General features: G+C 42.2%; 1 protein-coding gene across 10 annotated transcripts in view; it reads right to left on the bottom strand.

The window, feature by feature from the left end:
- The window catches only part of ELF1 (E74 like ETS transcription factor 1), a 509,285-nt gene that overhangs the window by 250,344 nt on the left and 237,988 nt on the right, over positions 1 to 20,953 (bottom strand). The gene's annotated exons all lie outside the window — the stretch shown is intronic.

Genomic DNA, 20,953 nt, shown 5'->3' with positions numbered 1-20,953 from the left:
ATTGGCTCACAAACAGGTAACGCGTTTCAACAGCAACAGCTGTCTTTGTCAAGATGGGATTAAGAGAAGAGTTGTAGTAGCGATATAATATATATATATATATATATATATATATATATATATATATATCTCCGTAAATGAACTGTACAAATATTTTTAAAGATATTAGCAGTTCAAAAGCACATTTTTATGCTATTCTGAAGTGTGATGAAAACAAAGATTTTTATAAAATCAAAACAAATCAAGAAACCTTATGTGGGGATGTGCAAATGTTAAATATGTGCTGAAATCCTGTTCCAACACATTATTTCTATGCTATACAGTTTTATCAGCAATTTTCTGGCCATTTCAATAGAAAATGTACTGTTTATGACAGAGTACTCCTACATCATGCTTTAGTAATACATGTGCGACAGTGTGCTCCAAAATTCACCAGCGGCTACATACCACACCAGTGCCACTCTCCTGCTGAATGGGAGTGGCTCAGTTGCTATACTAGAGTGCGCTTGCATTTTTCACCATCCCTATCACTTCAGCGATGCAACATTAATGGCAGCACCCCCACTCTTGTTCCAGCACACTGCCACTCGGAACCCCTTGGCTAGGTTTGTGTACAGAGGTCCTCACTGAGCTGTGAGGAGAATGGTAGGAAACGACAGACAATCTTACTGTGTCTCCCTTGTGTGCTCACCTTCTGACATCCAGTGTGGGGCTGGGCATTTACAGCAGACAGTCTGGGCACGAGGCTAAGACAGCACTTATTATTATCTTTCTTTTGCAATGTTTGCTCGGTGCCCACCACACCCAAGTGCCAGTGAGAGCTTTGCAAACTTGATCCCTCTGTAGACTGCAAACATGCTACACAGCGAAAGCATCTTATTCACAGAAATGTGTGAGAGGTGTATGTTGTAATATTCTGGGAATATTTAGCAGTATTAATGTAGTTAGAAGGGAAATGAACAGTCTGTATGCGAGCCTGATGCCATTTTCTGTATTTCCAAACATTGAAAAGCTGGTCCAAAAAGAAAAGCGACTATACGAGTGTGGCAGAGTTGTCAGAGCCTATAAATTTGCATCACGTTGCATTCCTATATTTTGGAATAACTTCTATTTTGTTTATATTCAGATTAAGAAGGTATAATTTCCCACTTCTGAACAGGCAGATAATCTTTAATCACCGGTAGGGCCGCTCAAATTATGTGGTAAGGGAGGGCCAAATTCCTTAAACTAAGAGACAAGAAAAGGTCAAATATGTGCCATAATGCAGCACATATTCTGGCAGAATTATTTCACTATTTTGTCATTTTAATACGTATTAATATCGTCTGGACAAACTGAAATGTGACCAGTTAACCATTGAAAAGGGCCTGCAACTTTGGGGCATGTTTAAGTAACTTTTCATCGATTTCAGCTAAGAACATTTGTTGTTGAAATCAACAATTTATGAAGCAGATGGTGCATATGTGGAAAGCAGTGCATCCATAATTATGTAGAAAATGCAACAGCCACTGAATTTCATAATTTGAGTGCCACCGATTACAGGCCTCTATGCCCAAACGCTTGTGCCTGTGAATGCCCCTTGCTTCCACCATCTGCTGAATTAAGTACAGGTCATAATCAATGGTAAAATCCAGACTCTGATTATCTTCAAATAAGGCCCTTTAGTATGGACTCTGGGTAGCCCTCAGCTGAATAAAGGGTGAGTTTGCCTTGTATGCCAAGAGAATGTATTGAAGAACCTCAACATCCACTAACCGAGCACCTCTGACCTTCAGAGCGCCCTTCAGTCAGTGCTACATCTGCCTTGTATTCCAGAAGCAGGTATCGAAGTGCCAACAAAAATTGCAGTCCAATGTATTTCTACCGCCCGTAGCTCACTAAACAGGAAAACAAAATTCTGAATTGCTTCACAGTACTAATGGTTCATAATTGCCTTCAGTTGTCTGAATACTTTAGAGGTGTACATAAAATGTTATAGACAGGCTCGTACCTCTTCAAGTGCATGAACTGTTCACTTCAATCATCTCTAAACTGTTGCCATGTTGAAGAGGAGAATTTTATTAGAGAAATATGTCAAGTCTGAGCTCTTTAGACTTTACCCACCCTTTCACCTCCAAAAAAGGGGACTCGTTATGGGTTACCCATTAATTCTGATGGGAAGTCACAGAAGTGACTGAGCCGTTAGCATCAGAAGTTAAGCTTGAAGACTGCCGGTGAGTGGCATGCCACCAGGAGATTCAAGAAGGCGAAGTCTCCAGGGAGAGGACCAGGTATAATTTCCAAGCTTTGGCAGAGTCAGTCAGATTCCCCCAAAACGTTTAATCTCGGTTATCTTTCGCCCCCTGAATTAATTAATGGCCCATCCCCCAGTAACGGTAATCCTGTGAGGGGGGTATGTATTCAGAGGATTATAACAGGCCACTTGGAATGAGGACTAAATGCGGACTAATAAAAGGAGCACATAGCTCCATCCACCTCCGTAAAATTATGCAGCTAAACTCAGCAACCAACGGAGAAACAAATTACGTTGCAAATCGCAAACAAATAAGAAAACAAACTTTGCAGTACACAAATGTCACTGATATCAATAACAAATATATCAATAAAACAAGATAAAAACAAAACAATAATAATATTTAACGCACGCATGCTTCCTTGTATACTGGCATCTTGGTGACCTCACCACAGTAGAGAATATCACGGGACACCATATATACCATAGTGCCTTCCTCCATGTAAAGACATTTTACATGACAACATGGTCCCTGTGCTACTACAGAATAAGTGTTTTTTTCCAGAAAGATGGTACAAGAACTAAGACCGACAGCTTTATGCACTCCGTTCATTCCTGTGACAAACTTACATCGTCTTGAAGTCAATCCTGCACTGAAACCTATAAATAATTCTGTTGAAATAAAAAAAAAGCTGGTTACACATCAGAACCATGAATCACATCTATTCTACTTCAATTTCTCCTCTTGAGTCTTGCCAGTCGCAGTGATCTTCAGACTAATTTATGCCAACGGAATGCATCTATACCCCTCGAACTATGCAGCACAATAAGTACAGCGAGACCATAGCAGAGCAATCCGAAATACAGCCGGACTGCTCTAGAGGGAACATACAATCCCCAACCTCAACACCTGTCACTCGCTGCCAGGGATCAAACATATACAATTTAAAGTTATCAGCATGGTTCATTCATTGCTCCAAGAGTATGTACTGATCAACAAAGTGACTCAATACTCTCCTCTGAGACATCCTTGCCATCAATGCCATAATTATCAAGTCATCAAAATAAGAAAAGCAAGAGTGAGGGGAGAAGATTTCCTCCATTCAGGAATCTGCTCTTAAAGACAATCAGCCAACTACTTACAATATAGACAAGGGGCAAAGACATGATGGGTTCTCAAGAAAGTGAGGGAGACAAGTAGAGATTACATTCCCAAGAAGGCACTTGTACCATACAAGCACTCCAGAAAAAGTACATTGACATAATACAACAACTAATTTTAGGGAAGCAATCTGAGATGCAGAGCGCCATTAAGGACTACTTACTGAGACACCAACAAAAGGTGGCACACAGTAAAGCACTCTTGGCACCTTAAGGAAACATTTTCTTCTGAGCAAATGAAGAGGTGAGAGTAAGGACCCCCTGTAATTGAGCACCGATGCAGCGGAGAACAATGGGCCAGTCTGCTTGGAGGGCGTAGAGTTGTACACATGAGGTGAACACAGCAGGTTTAATCTGAGGACATCAGGGGCACAATCTACAACCATCAAGCAGAGCAGTGGCAAGGATGGGAGCCCCACTAGTCATTCTGAATGCTCCCAATTGCTGTATTTCAAAGTTCACTAGGCATGATCCATGTACAACCGCTTTGAAGGATCAAGAATGTCCTTTCTTGCCTTTTGTTTCGCATTAGCAATCCCTTTGTGTAATTTACATACAGGTCGAAATAAATCTGAAAACAGTGGTCTTTGAAAGAAATTAAATAACCTTTTGCCTACGAGATGGGCGTGTACTTACTCCGTAGTGCAGTGATACCATTTGTTTGGTCATGTTACACGACATCATATCTTTCTCAAACAAGGACGGAAAGCTTCATGGCCAGCGAGTGCATCTGCTTTCTTTGAAGATCCCTCGGGAGATACTAAAAATCTGGCAAATCTCTTGAGCCAAATCCTCGTGTTTGTCAGATGTTCTACAAATTCCTGCTGCACTATGTCAGAAGTACCATCTGATTTACAAAAAGATCTTCTAAATCAAGAGGAGTTGTGCCCAATCCACGAGTTTCTGCACCTCACACACAAAACAAGTTAATGGGCAATATCCATCCCAGAAAACAGAACGGGGCAGGCTTAGAGAGGAGCGTAGCAGACGTCACTTCTATTGACCAGTGACGAGCTTTGGAGCCAGAGCCATTTTGCAGAGAAATAATGTGAAAAAAGATACATTTTAATGGCTAAAAATAGACCTCTCTCTGTGATGTTTCAGAACTGAGCAGTACCACATGTAAATGAAGAAGCTTCTATTATAGTTTTACAACGGGATACCTTTAGCAGTTCTTCCTCTATTTCTACAAATGCTTGTCGCCCACAGTGCAGTTTCTCCCCTACCCTACTCTTAACTGACCCTTTTCCTTTCTCATGCACGGTCTGGGTCTTTGGAAACAAAGTGGTGGTTAGTGTCTGGACCACCAACCAGCTGCCCCTGGATCCTACAGTTTTCTGGCCATCAATGATAGGACGTAACATCCTCTAAAATGGATCTCCCTGGTGTTGGCTGCCAACCTTTTGGCTTTGTCAATGCTTGTTTTAACAAGGTTTCTGTAAATATTTCTTGTTGGGGGAGGTCACACACACACACACACACACACCCCCCCCCCACACCCCCCACACCCAACTTTATACAAGGATGTGCTCCTTGAGAAAGAGCAGAGTGCCATAACTCACTGAAGTTATCAAATCTCTGAAGTGGGGAGAAGGAAAATGTTAATGACGCAACAGACCAGTGGATGAAGAGGGCTAGTTGAAAGCCCCTTTAAGTAATATATTATTTTAGTAAAATCAAACGGTTTTGAATCACAGCAGACCTTAAAAAAACAGAAAATGGGAATGAATGAATGTGTGAGAGCACCAGAGAGCATTTACCTCAAATTGTGCACTATAACTGAAGAGAAAACCCTTGTGGAAATAAAAGGACACCTAATGGTAATATCGGTGGACAATTGGATAATTAGGGCTTTTCCAAAGCATGAAGGATATGCATTAAGGCACAAATGAAGATGATAAAGTCCTGGCATTGTGCGATTATTAATAAATTAATTGCATTTTGGAAAAGTAATCCATTAAATGTATCAGTACATTATGCAAACTTCTACATTAAAACTGTTAGAGGGCAACACATAAGATGATGAATAGGTTAGTTTTCAGTAGACTCCCAACACAACAAGAGCAAAGTTAAAATTCATTATCAAGCAAATTAAACTATAACAAACTATGAGCATTAAGTACATTAGTTCGGTCGAAGTTTCTGCGTTGCTATTCATTAAGATATAAAAGGTGAGGTGTACTAATGCATTTTCTTGTTGCAAACCCTGATATTTACCGAATGGCAGGGTTTGCAGCAAGAACATTTATTTTTCAAATTACTAAACCCATTTAGTAATTCAATAAAACGTTACTAAATCTCTAAATGGGTTTAAGAAATCATAAGGAATCACTATTTGGATAGGGCGCATTTAGGGCGGACCTTCCAAATAGCAATTCCTTATGGTACATATTAATGTTTTGTGTCCAAAATGCAGTAGTACTCTCTGCACTAAAGTGAATGTGTACCTATGTGGATGATCAAAGAAACAATTTTTAGAAGAAGGCAGTGGTCCATGGAAATAAATTAATTTACTAAGGGAGAAGAAGCCCATCCCAAAAGGTTTTTAAAAACGGGTTTCCTTGTATGACTTTTCTAGGTTTTAGATATAGAAAAATGTAGGACTGATATACATAATGGAAACAGGATTTGCAAATACTGGGGTCCAGACAACAGGGTAGCGGAAGGACCAAGATGTGTTATACAACGAAGAATGGTTGCAGTAACAGGGAATATGGCTCACAAAAATGTATATCACTTTGTGTTGCACCTATTTATTCCATCAGATTACTGTTCCGTTAAAAAAGCAAACAATAGCAATACAAATTGCTGAAGAAAAAGAAAATAACAGCCAAGAGGTCCACTGCTAGACCTAGATAGAGAAGAAAAGGGAAGCAATTAAAACAGGTCTGGGATAAAAACAAAGGGGCAGGTTTTTGATTTACACTCAGTGGCTAGTCGTACAGGAATATCACACAGACCCCAACGGGTGGAATCTGTTGCCTCCAGCTGGCCCTGCATGCTTTCCACTCAGCTACCAAGCCCAATACCAATACAGTGATCTGAAAGAGTAGCTAGGAAATAATATTAAGTTTAAGTATTTCCTGTAATGTATTACTCAAAGTACGTCTGCATGCTTCTTCTTTGGATGCTTGAGCAGGGTTCACAGGTAGATTCTGTACAGCTAAATAGGTCTCAATAATCACACATTTTCTTGCTCATATAAGAACACATCAAGAAGGGATCCTGAGAATGTTGCTATGCTTCTAATGAGGAAAGTCTGCCATAGTGATGAACTTCCTTCTTGGAGTGTGCCAGTAGATACGGCCATTGCCTATTTTATTTGAAGGAGGGCAGCTCTACCTGCAGACTTGACAAGCTTTTGGATTGGAGTACCAACTTACATTATATATCAGAAAGGTCTCTCCAATACCCACAGAGAGGAAACGAGACGCACTCTACTGCAAGCACATTTTTATTTCAATCCAGGACATCAAATAGGAATGCCCCCCCGACGCGTTTCGATATGTTCATCTTATTCATGGGGTAAACGGCAGTTCAAACAAAGTGTGCCTTGCGACTGACGTAATTTATACTTTTCAGGCAGACGACCAATGGCATTCATTTCCAATGCGCGCTACTTTCCCAGCGCATTGTGGTCTTATAGTCTCTTGAGCAAGTCGCTAAGCACACATATTGATAAAACCCAAGTGGGATCACCTTTTCAATGTCCATATGAATTTCTCAAAACTTGCAGTCCCGAATGCAGCGATACCTCAAAGCCGCCGGGCCCTCTACGCAGACAGTCTGCGATGGGTCCGTCCGTCTGCAATTGCTCCAGGCGGTGCGGTCTCTTGGCGGCGGCGGGCTACGTCGTCAGTAACATAAGAAAGGTCTCTCCAATACCCACAGAGAGGAAACGAGACGCACCCTACTGCAAGCACATTTTTATTTCAATCCAGGACATCAAATAGGAATGCCCCCCGACGCGTTTCGATATGTTCATCTTATTCATGGGGTAAACGGCAGTTCAAAAGTGTGCCTTAATATGTATGTAAGCTGTTGAAGATTAAAACCTACAATAATTAAGAGTGCTTGTCAATAGGCAGGCTCTGCATTACACAATCTGACAAGTTTGTCTTCCCATCAACTCTCCTTTTAACGGGGACCGGGTGTGTCTTACAGATTGGTAAAAAAATAAGAAAGGTTTCATTTCTACTTCACACAAGGCTCTTTTAAGGTTAAGCCTACCAGACAACATAGCGGTCTGGTTTAAAAAAAGACCTATTGTCATCTTAGCAAGAACTTAGCTTTACTGTCGCTCTTATTTGCTTGCTTCTTATTCGACGGTTTGCCTTCTCCATCATATGTTTGTACCTGCCATGGAGCACAGCCTCTTTACTGGTGTCCTTCCATTGCTCAGTTTTTGCTTACACACTCCCAGGGAGTGCATGTGTTTTCCAGTGATCACCCTTCTGTGCTTTTACCCCGAGCTCAGTGTTGTTCTCTCTCATCCAAATGCTTCCCTCCCAATGTCTGTGTGCTTCTCTCCCCCGTGCTCCTTATTGCTCTCTCTCACTTATGCTCTTTTTTTCCCATCCTCAGTGTTGCTTTCCCTCGTGTGCTGCTTTTCCCTTCCCAAGTCCACTCACTCACCATTGCTTCACGCGCCCACCCTGCAGTCATTTTATATTTTAAAAGGGCTTTTACATTGGTTTTTTAATAATTTACCAATGGTGAAAGGCACTCGTGTCATCCTGGAAGCACACTAGAATGGTCACGAACGTGTGCTTGTGCAATGACAAATGCGTTATTACTCATGCGCATGCATACAAAATGACACCTGTCGGCGCCTATGTCATCTAACCATTTCTCCTCCTTTTGCTCATGGTGTACACCACACTGGTATAGCCAATGGGTCTCATAGATGACACCTATTGTGATCACCAACACTTGTTTAACCATGGCAACGGAGAGTGTGGCCTTCCCAGCTAGCTAAAAACAATCACCCTAGCTTCAGAAAGCTACTAAAACTTGGCACTTGAATGCCTATTCCTGTCCGTCTTCCAACCACTAAAGATTTTGGCAATGATCTTAGCATGTCATGTGCTTCCACAGTGCCAAGAAGATTGGAACACTTGTGTTCAATCAATACAAATAACATGAAACGGTACTGCTACTATCTGTGCTTCTAAGTGCAATTTCACAGCGCAAAATATTTCATTAACATCCACAAATTATAGATGCTGATTAAGTGAATCAGGGTTTGTATACATTTATGGATGAAGATGGAGCTTAGAACTGTAAATAATGCACTGGTGGGAAGGAGGCTGGTGGCTAAATTTTCAGCAGTTACCATAAGTAAGGAGTGGAAAATGAGAACTCCCTGTGGACAGTCAGGAGTATGCAGCATTTCCCATCTTAATTAAAGTCTCAACATTCATAATGAAAAAAAGTTGGAGTAAGCAGGCAGAGGCCTTTAGAAGAATGACTCAGCATTTCAAAGAAAATCACGATAGTGAAATCAAAGTGGTGGGATTTGTTGAAAGGATCAAAGAACATCAAAAAAGGAGGTACTTGTGAATGATGAGGGTGCCAGCCTAAGGAGATTATGTCATTATCAAATCTACGTCCAAGAAGACTGAACATCAATAAGGGCTCTCAAATGTTTCTGGAAATTAAATCTTTTCAGTGAAAGAAATCCGTTTAATTTAATTTCAAGTTATTCAAATTGTCGACCATATTTGGACAGATAGGTTGATGTAATATGCACAATAAACAACGTGATGGAAAGAATGATTGAATAAACATTCAAATCAATTGCTTTTTAATCATAGTGCTATTTTAGACTGAAACCAGTCATATGCAAACCAGTCTTGGTTCTTTTACTACATAATCAGCTCATTTCGAACTGACAGTCGCTGTTGATTATGGAAGACAACAATACAGTCGATCAACTTTCACCCACTGTGCCACTCTAAAGACCAGCCCAAAGCAAATTAGTCTTCGTCTTGTTCCCATAAGAACAGTACAAACCAAAGGGCCAGACAAACTCCTCTCCACACATTAACTCAAGCAACCCTAGCCTGGTTTCGGCCTACGTGGGCCTCAACAGTATGTTGCACCTGGACTCTTAGGGCACAGTGAACTCAAGACCCACTTCTAGACATATCTATGACACTACAGGTGTTTACTGCAACAACCAACAAAGTGAAGGAAGGAGTACTTTAAAGTAAATTCAACCACCGATGATCAATCAGGGCAACATTTCAGTCCGTTATTTTTGTCAGCAGTAGGACTCTAGAGAGAGACGAGCTATATGTCAGGCAAAGTCTTGGGAGCTCCTCGGGAGAGACAGGCTTCTTCATCTGAAAAATGCTGACTCAAAGCTGTGGAAGAGAGGATGGAGGGGTGGAGTTGTGCCTTCACCAACAATCCGTAAGGACTAAGTATCTAGTATTTGAATGTTTTACACAAAACCAATTGGAATCCCCTAAACATATTCCTTTTTCTTTACTACACTGCAAATGCACTCTCTGTCATGTCCCTACCCTGTGAACTCACTCTATTTTAGCAATATCATACTGTTTACAACATAGTTGTTTTAGTGTACGGTAGTAATTGCACTGTAAGTTGGGTGAGTATTTGTATAAAGGCAGAAAATCAGGGTGAAGTCTATCAAGTGAAGAGAAACCAGTAGTGCGGGGCATAGTCTGAAACAGAAGTGAAAATAGCTCCGAAATAGTGGAAGCCATGAAATGAGAGAAGGGGTTGTTGTGAAAGTTCGCCAGTAGGAAAAATAAATTACAGTGGGTGCAGGTTTACTTACAATCTTATCAGAAATATTCAATTTATTTTTCCAGTCGGTGGCTGCTGCTTTTCTTCATACTTAAGAGATCCAAGGGCTGTTACAGCGCATCTTGCAACAGGCAATAACTGTGTGAAGTCGTCCAGTTCGTGAATGTTGGAAACGAGCCAACACTGTGCTTGAGGCATGTACTTGTGCTGTCTTTCAAGGCAGCGCCTGGCTGCCCCGGTGCCATACAGAGCACTGTGGGCCCGTTCTGATGCTCTAGGAGTCCACACCATGACAAAACCAAGGGAGGCTTGCTGTAAATGTTTCTTTGATTCATTTTATTAGATAAACACGACAACGCTGCTTTCGAGGAGAAAAGCGTAACATACCACAATGTATAGCTCAGCTGTCCTCACCTGCAAGGAAATTTTGCGAGAGAGATCTCCTGATCCGGCGGGGGGGGGGGGGGGGGCATCTCATTATGGGCTAAAAATACACTTAAGCTACGTAAGCGGGAGCAAATTCGAGTAATAAATAAAGAGAAAACTGCTGAAATGGTTAAATCTCTTAAACGGTGTTACACTGCTCACAAATTCATCAAGAACTGATACTTAGGGTACTCTGGCTATTAAGTCAAATCCATTTATTTGTTGTCGGTTTTCTGCAGTTAGTCAGTTACAATTGCAAACCACAGGTTATATACCATTTTAAACCATACACTTTAAAGGGGTCGTTCAGTGAATCATGCCACAAGACATTTCACAGCCCCAGTTCGCAAACGTACCAAACAAAGTAACGTCACAGAGTGGTTACTGATGGTGACTGGCGCAGGAGTGCGTAAAGAGAACTACCTGTCTTTTACTCCTTGGCTTCTTTAAAGAATTCCTGTTTTATATCGCATATCTCGTTAGAATCGGCATTATGTAATAATCCGAGAGTCTAATAGAGTGCCCAAGAACTATGCTTTTAAAAACAATAATTGTAGATTTTCACAGTTGAGGTCCAGCAAAACCGGGAAACGGCCAGCAAATGTACCAAATTCTTATCTACGTCTGCGCCCAATCTTCAAACCATGAATAATCGTCATTTCGCTCTTGGTTTCTTTCAGCAATTTACTCAAAGTCTGTTTAATGCTTGGACAGTGTACACATCCTATTTTTGGTATAAATGTGATCTGTGCCCTGCCTTCAACGCATCGTTATATATGTAGTTGCATTTTGTTTGGTAAAACTAAAAAATATATATATATATGCTTATTTTATTTCTGTTCTTATACTAACTTCTGCATCTGAATCCCGGGTGCCACATGTATAAATCTAATCCGACATGTTCATTTTGATATAGGCATTATGTGTACATAGCTTCTTCTTTTTTTATTCTCTGCTGCTCTGTGTATAACATTATGCCTCCTGTTCTCTAGTGGGTTTTTTCATGAAAGGCTCTCTAATTATCAGTGGGTGGGTGGGTGGGTGTGGCACTTGTAAAATTAATCTATCAATAAAGCGAATATAAAACTGCAATTAACCAAATATAAGGAGCTTCTTGTTCGACACACCCATTGTGGTCTTGGTTTGGATTCACAGAAAACAGGATGTTCTTTAGACGCCAAAGTGATGTTTGGACTCTAATTGTGACAGTTGCTTTGGAATTAGCTCCCTTGTCTGCTAATTTCTTGAGTTGGAACTTTTTCATTGTATTCATGCACAAATCAGAATAAATCAAAAAGAGTACGATGTTCGCCAAAGCATCAAAACTCAAAATATCTTCCCATAGCTTTTAGAATTCTAAAATCGGGATCTCTACCAAAATTGACCCAATGAAACATCCCTGGTACCTGCCTGGCGGTGATGACGCGGATGGTGGCTATACCAATTTCACCGACTGCATCTGCTGCTTATGATCACCTTAACCACCCTTCCTTGGTGTCAAGACAGTCAAGAGTCAATGGTGGCTACATCTCCTTGTTAAAATGTATGTCTTTGAATTTGTCATTACAGCATCTTCCATCTCCATTACACGCATCTTTTGTTGACTAGAGTTACCTGCCCTACTTCTTCATTTCTGTTTGCCTCAGCGTCTCACATTGATTAAATTAGCTGCACGATTTCATACTTAAAAGGACTATCCTCGGGTGCATCTGAAGTTCACTAGTTATGCCATTTTAAATATTAACAAGGCAGGGTGAAGTTCAGCCATGCCTGCCATTTGACATAAGACTTTCACACTTTGCTACACAGATCAAACCTTCAGCTTTGGTATTTGAAAATTCCAAGTCCTTGGTGGTGTGTGCCTTCAATGAGATGTTAGATAGTGTGCAGCAAAAGAGCACCTATATTTGTCATTTGGGATTGAAATGTACTCAAAGATTGTTGGCGAAAGTTATGGAAGGCAAAGTGGACAAACATTTCAATTATAGTGCAGAATAGTGTAGAACCGTTGGGGTGACCAATGATTTCCAATCCTTACTCTCCTGATCTTCTCTAGTGTGACCGTCACACTAACCAATCACTAAAAACCAAAATAAATCTAAATACATGCTTCGAAGCTTAAAAACCTGTTAGCTAGTCTAGACAAATCTAAAGGGATCTGAAAAGTAACAACTCACAAAATATCTAAACAAATAATTGTCTATTACAGATCTCTTTACACAATACCTGCCCTTGCAAATGGCTCTATTCTATAGAAACCAACAATAGAAACTTTGAGGAACTTTAATGACTCCTCTTTTAAAACAGACCCTGAGACTAGCTAAGCTCACTGAACTGTACCCATCTTAGACCCCACCAGGCCACTCCTGCCCGAGAGCAAAACTGGGCTATTTTTGCCTTCTTCATCTAAGCTTTCCCAGGGAAATAAGTGCCAGTTATTAGTGTTTAAAGTGCATCAGCAAAGACTAATTGTTCTCAAGCTCATACCAAGCTGATTACACGACAATCACAATAGTGTCAGTATTTCCTAAATCAAGCTCAACTGCACACAAGTTGAGGCCAAGAATGATAAATGACACAATCACACAAACTGAACAAGCATTGGCATAGCCAATAGGTCTCGCTTTTGGGACCTTATAAGTGTTTAGCCATGCAACAGTTGCATAACTAAATACTTATAAGGTCCCAAAAGCGAGACCTATTGGCTATGTCAATGCTTGTTTCTGTTTATTACTGCTCTGTAGTAATGGCGGTGCACGGGTGCCACCATTACTACATAGAAGTAATAAACAAGAGGAAAAAAAAAACTGGCTCACAGAGAACATCAAAGCGGCCGTGCGGCCGCGAAAGTGATCGCAATCGCGATCAAACATCAAAGCGGCCGTGCAAGTGAGGCGCGCGCGCATACTTGCACTGTAGCTCTATGCTACAGTGGTAACACTTTTTTGAGCCCACACAATAAGTCTCGCCAGAACAGCACATGCGCTGGGTCAGGCGAGACCTAAAAAAGGAATAAAAAAGAGCTCAGGCCAACATAACTGCTACGTGCATCTATCAGCCACAAAGTCGAGATTCGGAAATGCATTAGACAGCCTGCTAGAGGAGAAAGGTCTTCTAAGCTAAAGCACTAAACTCTTTAAATAATCTACCGAGAGAGTTGAGGCAGTTCAAGTATGGACTCTTTCAGAAGATCATGCAAAGGCAATGACTCGCTCCAACCACAGCTGCTTTATCTTACTTCTTGATACAAGATCAACCACAGGTCAATAACAGAGGTAGCCTCATGCTAGCAACTTCATAATGCACTTGCATAATGTTATAAAAAGACAAAAGGACTAAGCCTTGAAGAACTCCACAAAAGGTTTGAAAACATGCTTATTACGTTCAGATATGTCCTATGATGTCACAGCCTGAAGAATCACTGAACATTCAACAGCATTGTAGATGGTCTCTTGTGACTAAGTTGTAATTTGACTTCCTAAATAAGGGGATCATGGGTAAATAAGCCCTTTACAACATAAGTAAGTAAATAACTATACATAAGATATTCTGCTTTTGTTAAACAACAGTGGTCCAGATTACAGCTGTACTCTATGACGTATTCCTTCTCAAATAACCTACAGCACTGTTTCTTCAACTGAATAAGAAAGGTGTGAACATTTAATACTCCAAGTAAAGAAGCTTTCACTGAAATTTCGTCTGTGCAAAGTTAAATCCCTTCTTGGAAGGGCACGAGCTAATGCAGTTTCAGCTGCAAGCAAATACTGTGCCCTGCAAAAGTGAAAGTCCTGGTAAGACATACTTGAGCGAGCAAAGGCTGGTGATTTGCACTTGGGATTAAGCCACTTTAACGTTTCCATCTTTTGAAAACTTTGTTTTTACAAGACATAAGCAACAAGATTTCTTAAAGAGATGTTTTTCAAAATCTAGCTGACTGAACAGCAGAATTAAACTTTTTTTTGATTATCAATTTTTGTTTTTTTAAATGAAAAAGTACCAACAATAATTGAGTGCAGTATATTACAGCAGTTATGAGACATCTCTACCCTACATATACGGGGGATGAGTTTGCAATACACGATCCCACAGAGTCCCAAACAATGCACATAGTTTCTGGAATTAGATATATTTATTCTAACTTTCCCAGCCATTTGCCCCAAACCATACGGTATTTAGCCGGACACCCCCTGGCCTCGAACATCGGCTTCTCTTGTGTTGCACACAAGTCTACACTTCTGCACCATTTCGCTATGCCAGGAGATATCAGATTTATCCAACTAGCAGCAATGTCTCGCTTGGCCACCATTATGGCAGTAGTAAGGAATTGTTTGCCAGCTCAGGAGCTATCTAATCTATACGTAATTCCCAGGAATATATTTAGGGGATTGTGTGAGACTTCCCAGCCAAGGACCTCCGTCAGCTCCTTTTCTATGAAGTCCCAATATTATGCAATGACAGGGCAGGCCCATACCATGTGGAAGAAGTCTGCCTGGTCGTGATCACAGCGCACGCATGATGCAGTTGGTTTCATACTTGCGCTAAAGAGGTGCTTGGGTGTTAGGTAGGCAGCGTGTAAATAGTATAGTTAGACCAGACGGAGCCTGGCTGAGGTGGCGACTGTTCTGGTTGCCATAAATGCGTCTCTTCAATCTTCCTCTTCAAGAGGTCTTTCCATTGCTCCCACTGGTTTCTTAACCGCTCTACTGTGTTTGGAGTGTTATTGGTTAGGGAGCAATGAATACGAGAGACACCCCCCTTTCCCAAGTTACCCGTCATAGTTTGTGCCTCAGGGAGACTGTAGTCTGGGAGCGATGTGCCATTTGGTACATGCATGTGGAGGGCGTGACGTAGCTGTAGATACCTATAGAATTGTGAGGGGTGTAGGGAATAACGGGTTTGCAGGTCCTGGAAAGTGCACATATGGTCGCCCGTCCATACGTCTCTCCAGTCTACTGACCTCCCGAAGCCAAGTTCCCTGCCAAAGTGGCGTATATTGGGTCAACGTATTCATCCATTGGGTATGGCGCAGGGAGGCGCGCCAGGCTAGGAGAACCGCTTGTGTCACAATTGGTAAGGTTCTGGGGATAGATCCCCTGTACATCATCGCCTGGATCTTGGGCAAGCCCAGGTTGCTCAGTTCTACTCTGAATGCTGAGTCCAATCAACCACCATTAAACCAGTCATGCAGCGTCAGTAAGCGGGTTGCCAGATAGTATAGATAGGTGATGCCCATGCCTCCATCGAAGGATGGAATCCGGCATTGGGACAGGGCCATGCGAGGTCTCCGCCCACCCCAAAGGAATTTAGTGGTCAGACTGTCAAGCTCTTTAAACCGGGTTAGTAGAAAGTGAAATGGAGTATTTTGACCATTGTACAGGAACGTGGGGAGTATCATCATTTTAAAGAGGGCAATTCTTCCCAGGGGATGGAGTGGTAACGTCTGCCACCTATTGAGGTCATCTCAGTGTTTCTTCACCAGTGCTGTGACATTGAGGGACCAGGCGAGATCAGGGAGCAAGGCCACCCAGATTCCCAGATACTTGAATGGCTGCCTTCCGATAGGTATCGTGGATTGCCAATCAAAGCAGTCCCTCGATAAATGGAGAGGGACCAGGACGGATTTGCCGGGGTTTAGTTTCAGACCAGAGATTTGTCCAAAGTGGTGCAGTGGCCAGAGGCAGTGGGGGCTGGACTGGGCCGGTTCGACCAAGAAAAGCAAGACATCTGCGTATAAAGCGATTTTGTCTTCTTCAGAGTTTGGCCATCTCCAACCCTGAATACGATTGTAAAAGGCATGCCAAGGGCTCCAGTGCGAACAGGAATGGTGAGAGGGGGCAGCCTTGCCTCGTACCCCTTTCAACGGAAAATAATTTAGAGAGTGCCCTGTTGACTAACACTCATGCTTGCGGCCGAGAGTATAACATTTTAATCAAGTTACTGAAGTGTTGGCCCATCTCGATCAGGACATCTTCTAGATACCGCCAGTCTACGGAATCAAACGCCTATTCGAAATAAATAAGAAGTGCTAAATAAGGTGTTAGTGATTGGCGATTTGCTAAGGCTAAGTGGAGGCGTCTGAGGCAGTGTCTGGTCCCACGAGATGGCATGAATCCACATTGGTTGGGGTGGATCAGTTTGGAAAGATACGGCTTCAGCCGGTGGGCTAGGATCGAGGCGAATAATTTTAACATCCGCATTTATGAGGGAGATTGGATGATATTCGGTGCAATTTGATGAGGGAGGTTGCGTTTTGAGGATAACCACAATGGTGGGGGTGTCTGTTTCAGGTAGAAATCAGCCGTTCTCAGCCTCTTCAGCAGATATGTTCAACAGGTGCGGGACAAGTATCTCTCGGTAGGCAGCGAAGTACTCCTGTGGGAGACCATCGGGACCTGGTGTTTTACATGATGCGGAGCGGGATATGGCGTCATTGATTTCTTCCTGGGTAATAGGAAGATCAAGGTCTTTTGCTTCAGCTTGGCTTAGGCAAGGGAGTTGGAGATGTTCTTAGGTGAGTAGGTTTGAGAGAGAGAGAGAGAGAGAGAGTTTGGGACGTTGCTTTGAGTAGAGTTTGGAGTAACAAGCAGCGAAGGTCTGGGCTATCGCCGAAAGTACGCGATAAACTGTATCTTCCGGGTCTTTGATCTCTGGGATGATACGATTGGCCATTGGGTATGTGGCCAAGCGGTGTGGAAGTTTCTCATTCTTGTCCCCCACCCATACACTCTGGCTACAGAGGATCTCCACAGTGGCTTGTCAGCCTCCATGGAGACTTGCTTGATTTAATCCTGCAGGTGCACGAGTTGCCCCTCTTATACGCCTTCCAGCTGTTCAGATTTTAAGGAGAGTTGCTTTGGTCTCTAGGAGAGTGATTTGAGTGTCTTGGGCTAGGCGCTTGAGTATGAGTTGACCCTTGTCGAAGCTACGAATAGTGGCTTTGCCTGCTTCCCCCATAAGGTACCCGGAGAGGGGACCGAATCACGATTAGTAAGAAGTATTGTTGAAGCTCTGCTCCTACAGCTTTCTTGAGGTCTTTGTCCTGTAGTAACCATGCGTTCATCCTCCTTATCGGATGAAGAGGGGGGTCTCCTACCCTCAGGAATGGGATGAATGATCAGATATGCCTCTGGGAAGGATGGTAATATGTCTGATTTGCTGACAGTCTAGTGCAGGCATAAAGATATGGTTGATTCATGCATGCGTGTGGTGCGCTGCAGAGGTGTGAATATATTGTTTGGTCTGGGGGTTCCAGATTCTCCAGGCGTCGCATACAACGAGGGTGCTTGCCCAGTTAGTGAGGAGTCGTGCGTGAGTGGATCTAGTGCCTTATGGCGAGCTCATGGTGTCGAGGCCTGGGTGCATGACTGCGTTTAAGTCTCCACCAATTTCCGTCAACCCTGGGGGTAATGAGGCGATAAGGTCTGAGGTGCGTTTTAAGGTCAAAGCGAGTAATGATGGAGGGGAGTATATGGAGAGCAGGTTGTGGGCGTTTCCTCCCATGGACTCTCTAAGGGATATGAAGCATCCCTGGGGTCGTTAGTGGCCATTGTAAGTGTAAATGGAAGGTTGCGTCGCATGAGGATTGCCACACACCGTGAACTCCGGGTAAACCCTGAGTGCCAAGCTCTGTCATAGCCATAGCGTGCTAGGAAGGAACAGTTATTGCCCATGAGGTGCATTTCTTTTGAATGTAATAATCATTTAAAATATAAGTCAGGAAATAAATGTTGGGGTTTAAGAGTAACAACAACCACAATATTCAGACTACACACCTTTGTGCTACTTCAACAAGAGATAGTTCCCAAAGTAAAAAGCCTGTGATTTTTAGAACACAAAGATGTTTCCCTAATTCCCAAAGGAGAGTGGTTTGTAAGCACTTATTTCTGTCCGCGCTATCACTTATTAGGTTTCTCCATTCTTGGCTTTCCCACTCTAAATTGACAATTATCAATGCGGTTCTAAGTGGACAATGATCAATGCGTTTAACTCTTCCAGGTTAGATTAAGGGAACTAAGCATCTCAGAGCCCTGAACCCTTACCTGCAAAAGAAGCAGTGCATAGTTTGCCTAGATTGATAATAAAAAACATAACACACTGACCAGAGAGGTGTCATTTGTAATCCATAAAGAAGCGGCTTCTTTCAAGCCACTGTGTATTGCCCATACGCCCTTTCATAGACAGAGGCATGAGTCTAAATGTTCAAAATGTCAGACTAAAAAAAATCAAAGTTCAGGCAGCAAGATATTGAAGACAGAGCTTTCTGTTGCAGGTAGTCACCATTTTGAACTCTCTTCCTCACGCCATTCATCATTTAGAGGCTCATATGTCCTTTATGAAGTCCTTAAAAAGTAGGCCTCTGTGTCAATAGTCTGTCTTTACTACCACAGAAATCCCTTTTTTGAGATCTTCTGTTTTGCACTGATCACTTTTTCGGATTATGTGGCACAGTATAAATGTCACCTCACCATCGTCATTATTTCCTGCCCCAAAGAGAAGCAGAGAAGCGACTTTGGGTAACTTCTGACACCTGATGCGACAGCATGAATGGAAGCAATGGCATATGGAACTTCTCAGAGAAGAAAGGGTACACCTGAGGCAACACCAGCAGTGCCAATACGCCCACACCTCATTCTGCTACTCCCCAACTGTCCCGTGCCTGTATATTGTTGGAGATGACATTTTGGAAGTCAAATGCTGTTGTCAATAATGAAACAAAATGCATACTAAAATGTATTGACCGATACAAACTCTTTAGAAGTAGCAAGGGTTCTAAAAGCTAATGAGGTTGACAACACAGACTGTAACCAACAATAGCGTAGATGCACTGATGCTTATCATAAGAAATCAGCACACAGATGGATCTCCTGAATTGGGAAACCCTTGAAATACCAAAGATGTACTTGTGGGTTTATGAAAATTCTCAAATGATAAGAAGCCATCAACAAAACAGGCAGCTCCTTTAGTTCTTAGCTTTTTACATAATCTGAGCGCACTAGGCAGGTTATTCCAGTCTGCACCTGCAAGAAAGAAGCAGTGATCTACCTTGAACTGATTTTGCAAGGAGGAATGCACAGTAAACATAACCCTGCACAGCTATGGGTGCAATGTACAAATACTTAAAGAGTGTCTTGGTAGCTGGATGACAAGTTATGGAGGCCCTGGTATGCCAAAAAACTCTGAATTAGTTATTTAACTTTAATGGGGATGGAAAATTAAAGAAGGGCAGGACTAAAAGAGGCCTAGATTTGATATATTTAACTCTGTGCTTCTGGGGACATGATGAAACCATGCATGTTGTATTTAAAAATTGTTTCTTTAAAGCTAATCCTGTATTACACTAACTGCTCCAATACCACAGCTTCCCAATGTTCTACAATATAAAGAAACCTGACTCACAGCTTGGGTTCTCGCTTTGCACACGACCAGCAAGAAGCGAGGCTAGCACAGTCGCCCATTTTTGCATGCTACTGGCTGATGATGTCCCTGGGGAAGTCTCATCTCCACTCTTTTACATGGAAGGGACAGATGAATTCGACTAAGAGCAAGGGAGGGCCATGAGCAAAACTGAGAGGAACTAAAGGTCAAAGAAGAGGTCTCCAGAAGCACCTTGGTTGTTTTATTCCTTCATCCTTCCACTCCCTATTCTCTCATCCCCATGCTAACCGGCTGAGGGCTTACAGCAAGGTTACCAGATGGCCCACGTCACCCGGCACACCGTTTTCCACTCATGGCCATTCACTAAACACAGAGAATTCTGGGAGTTGTGGTCCTAGTTTACCTCAAATGAAAATTAGGCACTAATGTTCTAATCTGGAAGTGACTTGTAACGCTAAACTGCACTGAAAAAGGAGGTCACTGATGACATGGTGCCATCAGGTAACTTTAACTCAAAGTGCTCCCCGAAGGCAATCGACAATAGAAAGCGACAAATGTCCCAAAGGAGGAGACTGTGAAAATAAATTAGGTCGATGGGGAATTCGGGATTCCCGCAGCTTCCATAGAAACTGCAGTTCCTACATACCTGGAACTAGTAATGAGAATGGAAAATTGAACATGTAAGGGAAAAGGGTGCGGTTTTCTTTTAGCATAATTGTGAAACAATAGCTTTCTAAGGAAAAGTCCTACGTAATTTTACATTTAAGAGAGAACCAGCATAACATGGGTCTGTTGTAGTTGTTATACTACCAATAAAAGTCAAGTTAATAAACCTGCATCTCGTATTTCTGCCATTCCCTCAAGACCCCATTAATGGAAAAAACAGTGCGTTAATTGCTAAAAAAAAAACGGATTTCAAGGAAAACTGCTAATTAGACACAAAAAATGGCAGCACATTAAGCTCTATATAGATGCATTTAC

This window comes from Triturus cristatus, chromosome 8, assembly GCF_964204655.1.
Source record: "Triturus cristatus chromosome 8, aTriCri1.1, whole genome shotgun sequence".
Taxonomy (NCBI): Eukaryota; Metazoa; Chordata; class Amphibia; order Caudata; family Salamandridae; genus Triturus; species Triturus cristatus.
Note: the sequence above shows the minus strand (reverse complement) of the source record. Positions and strands in the feature narration are given on the sequence as shown.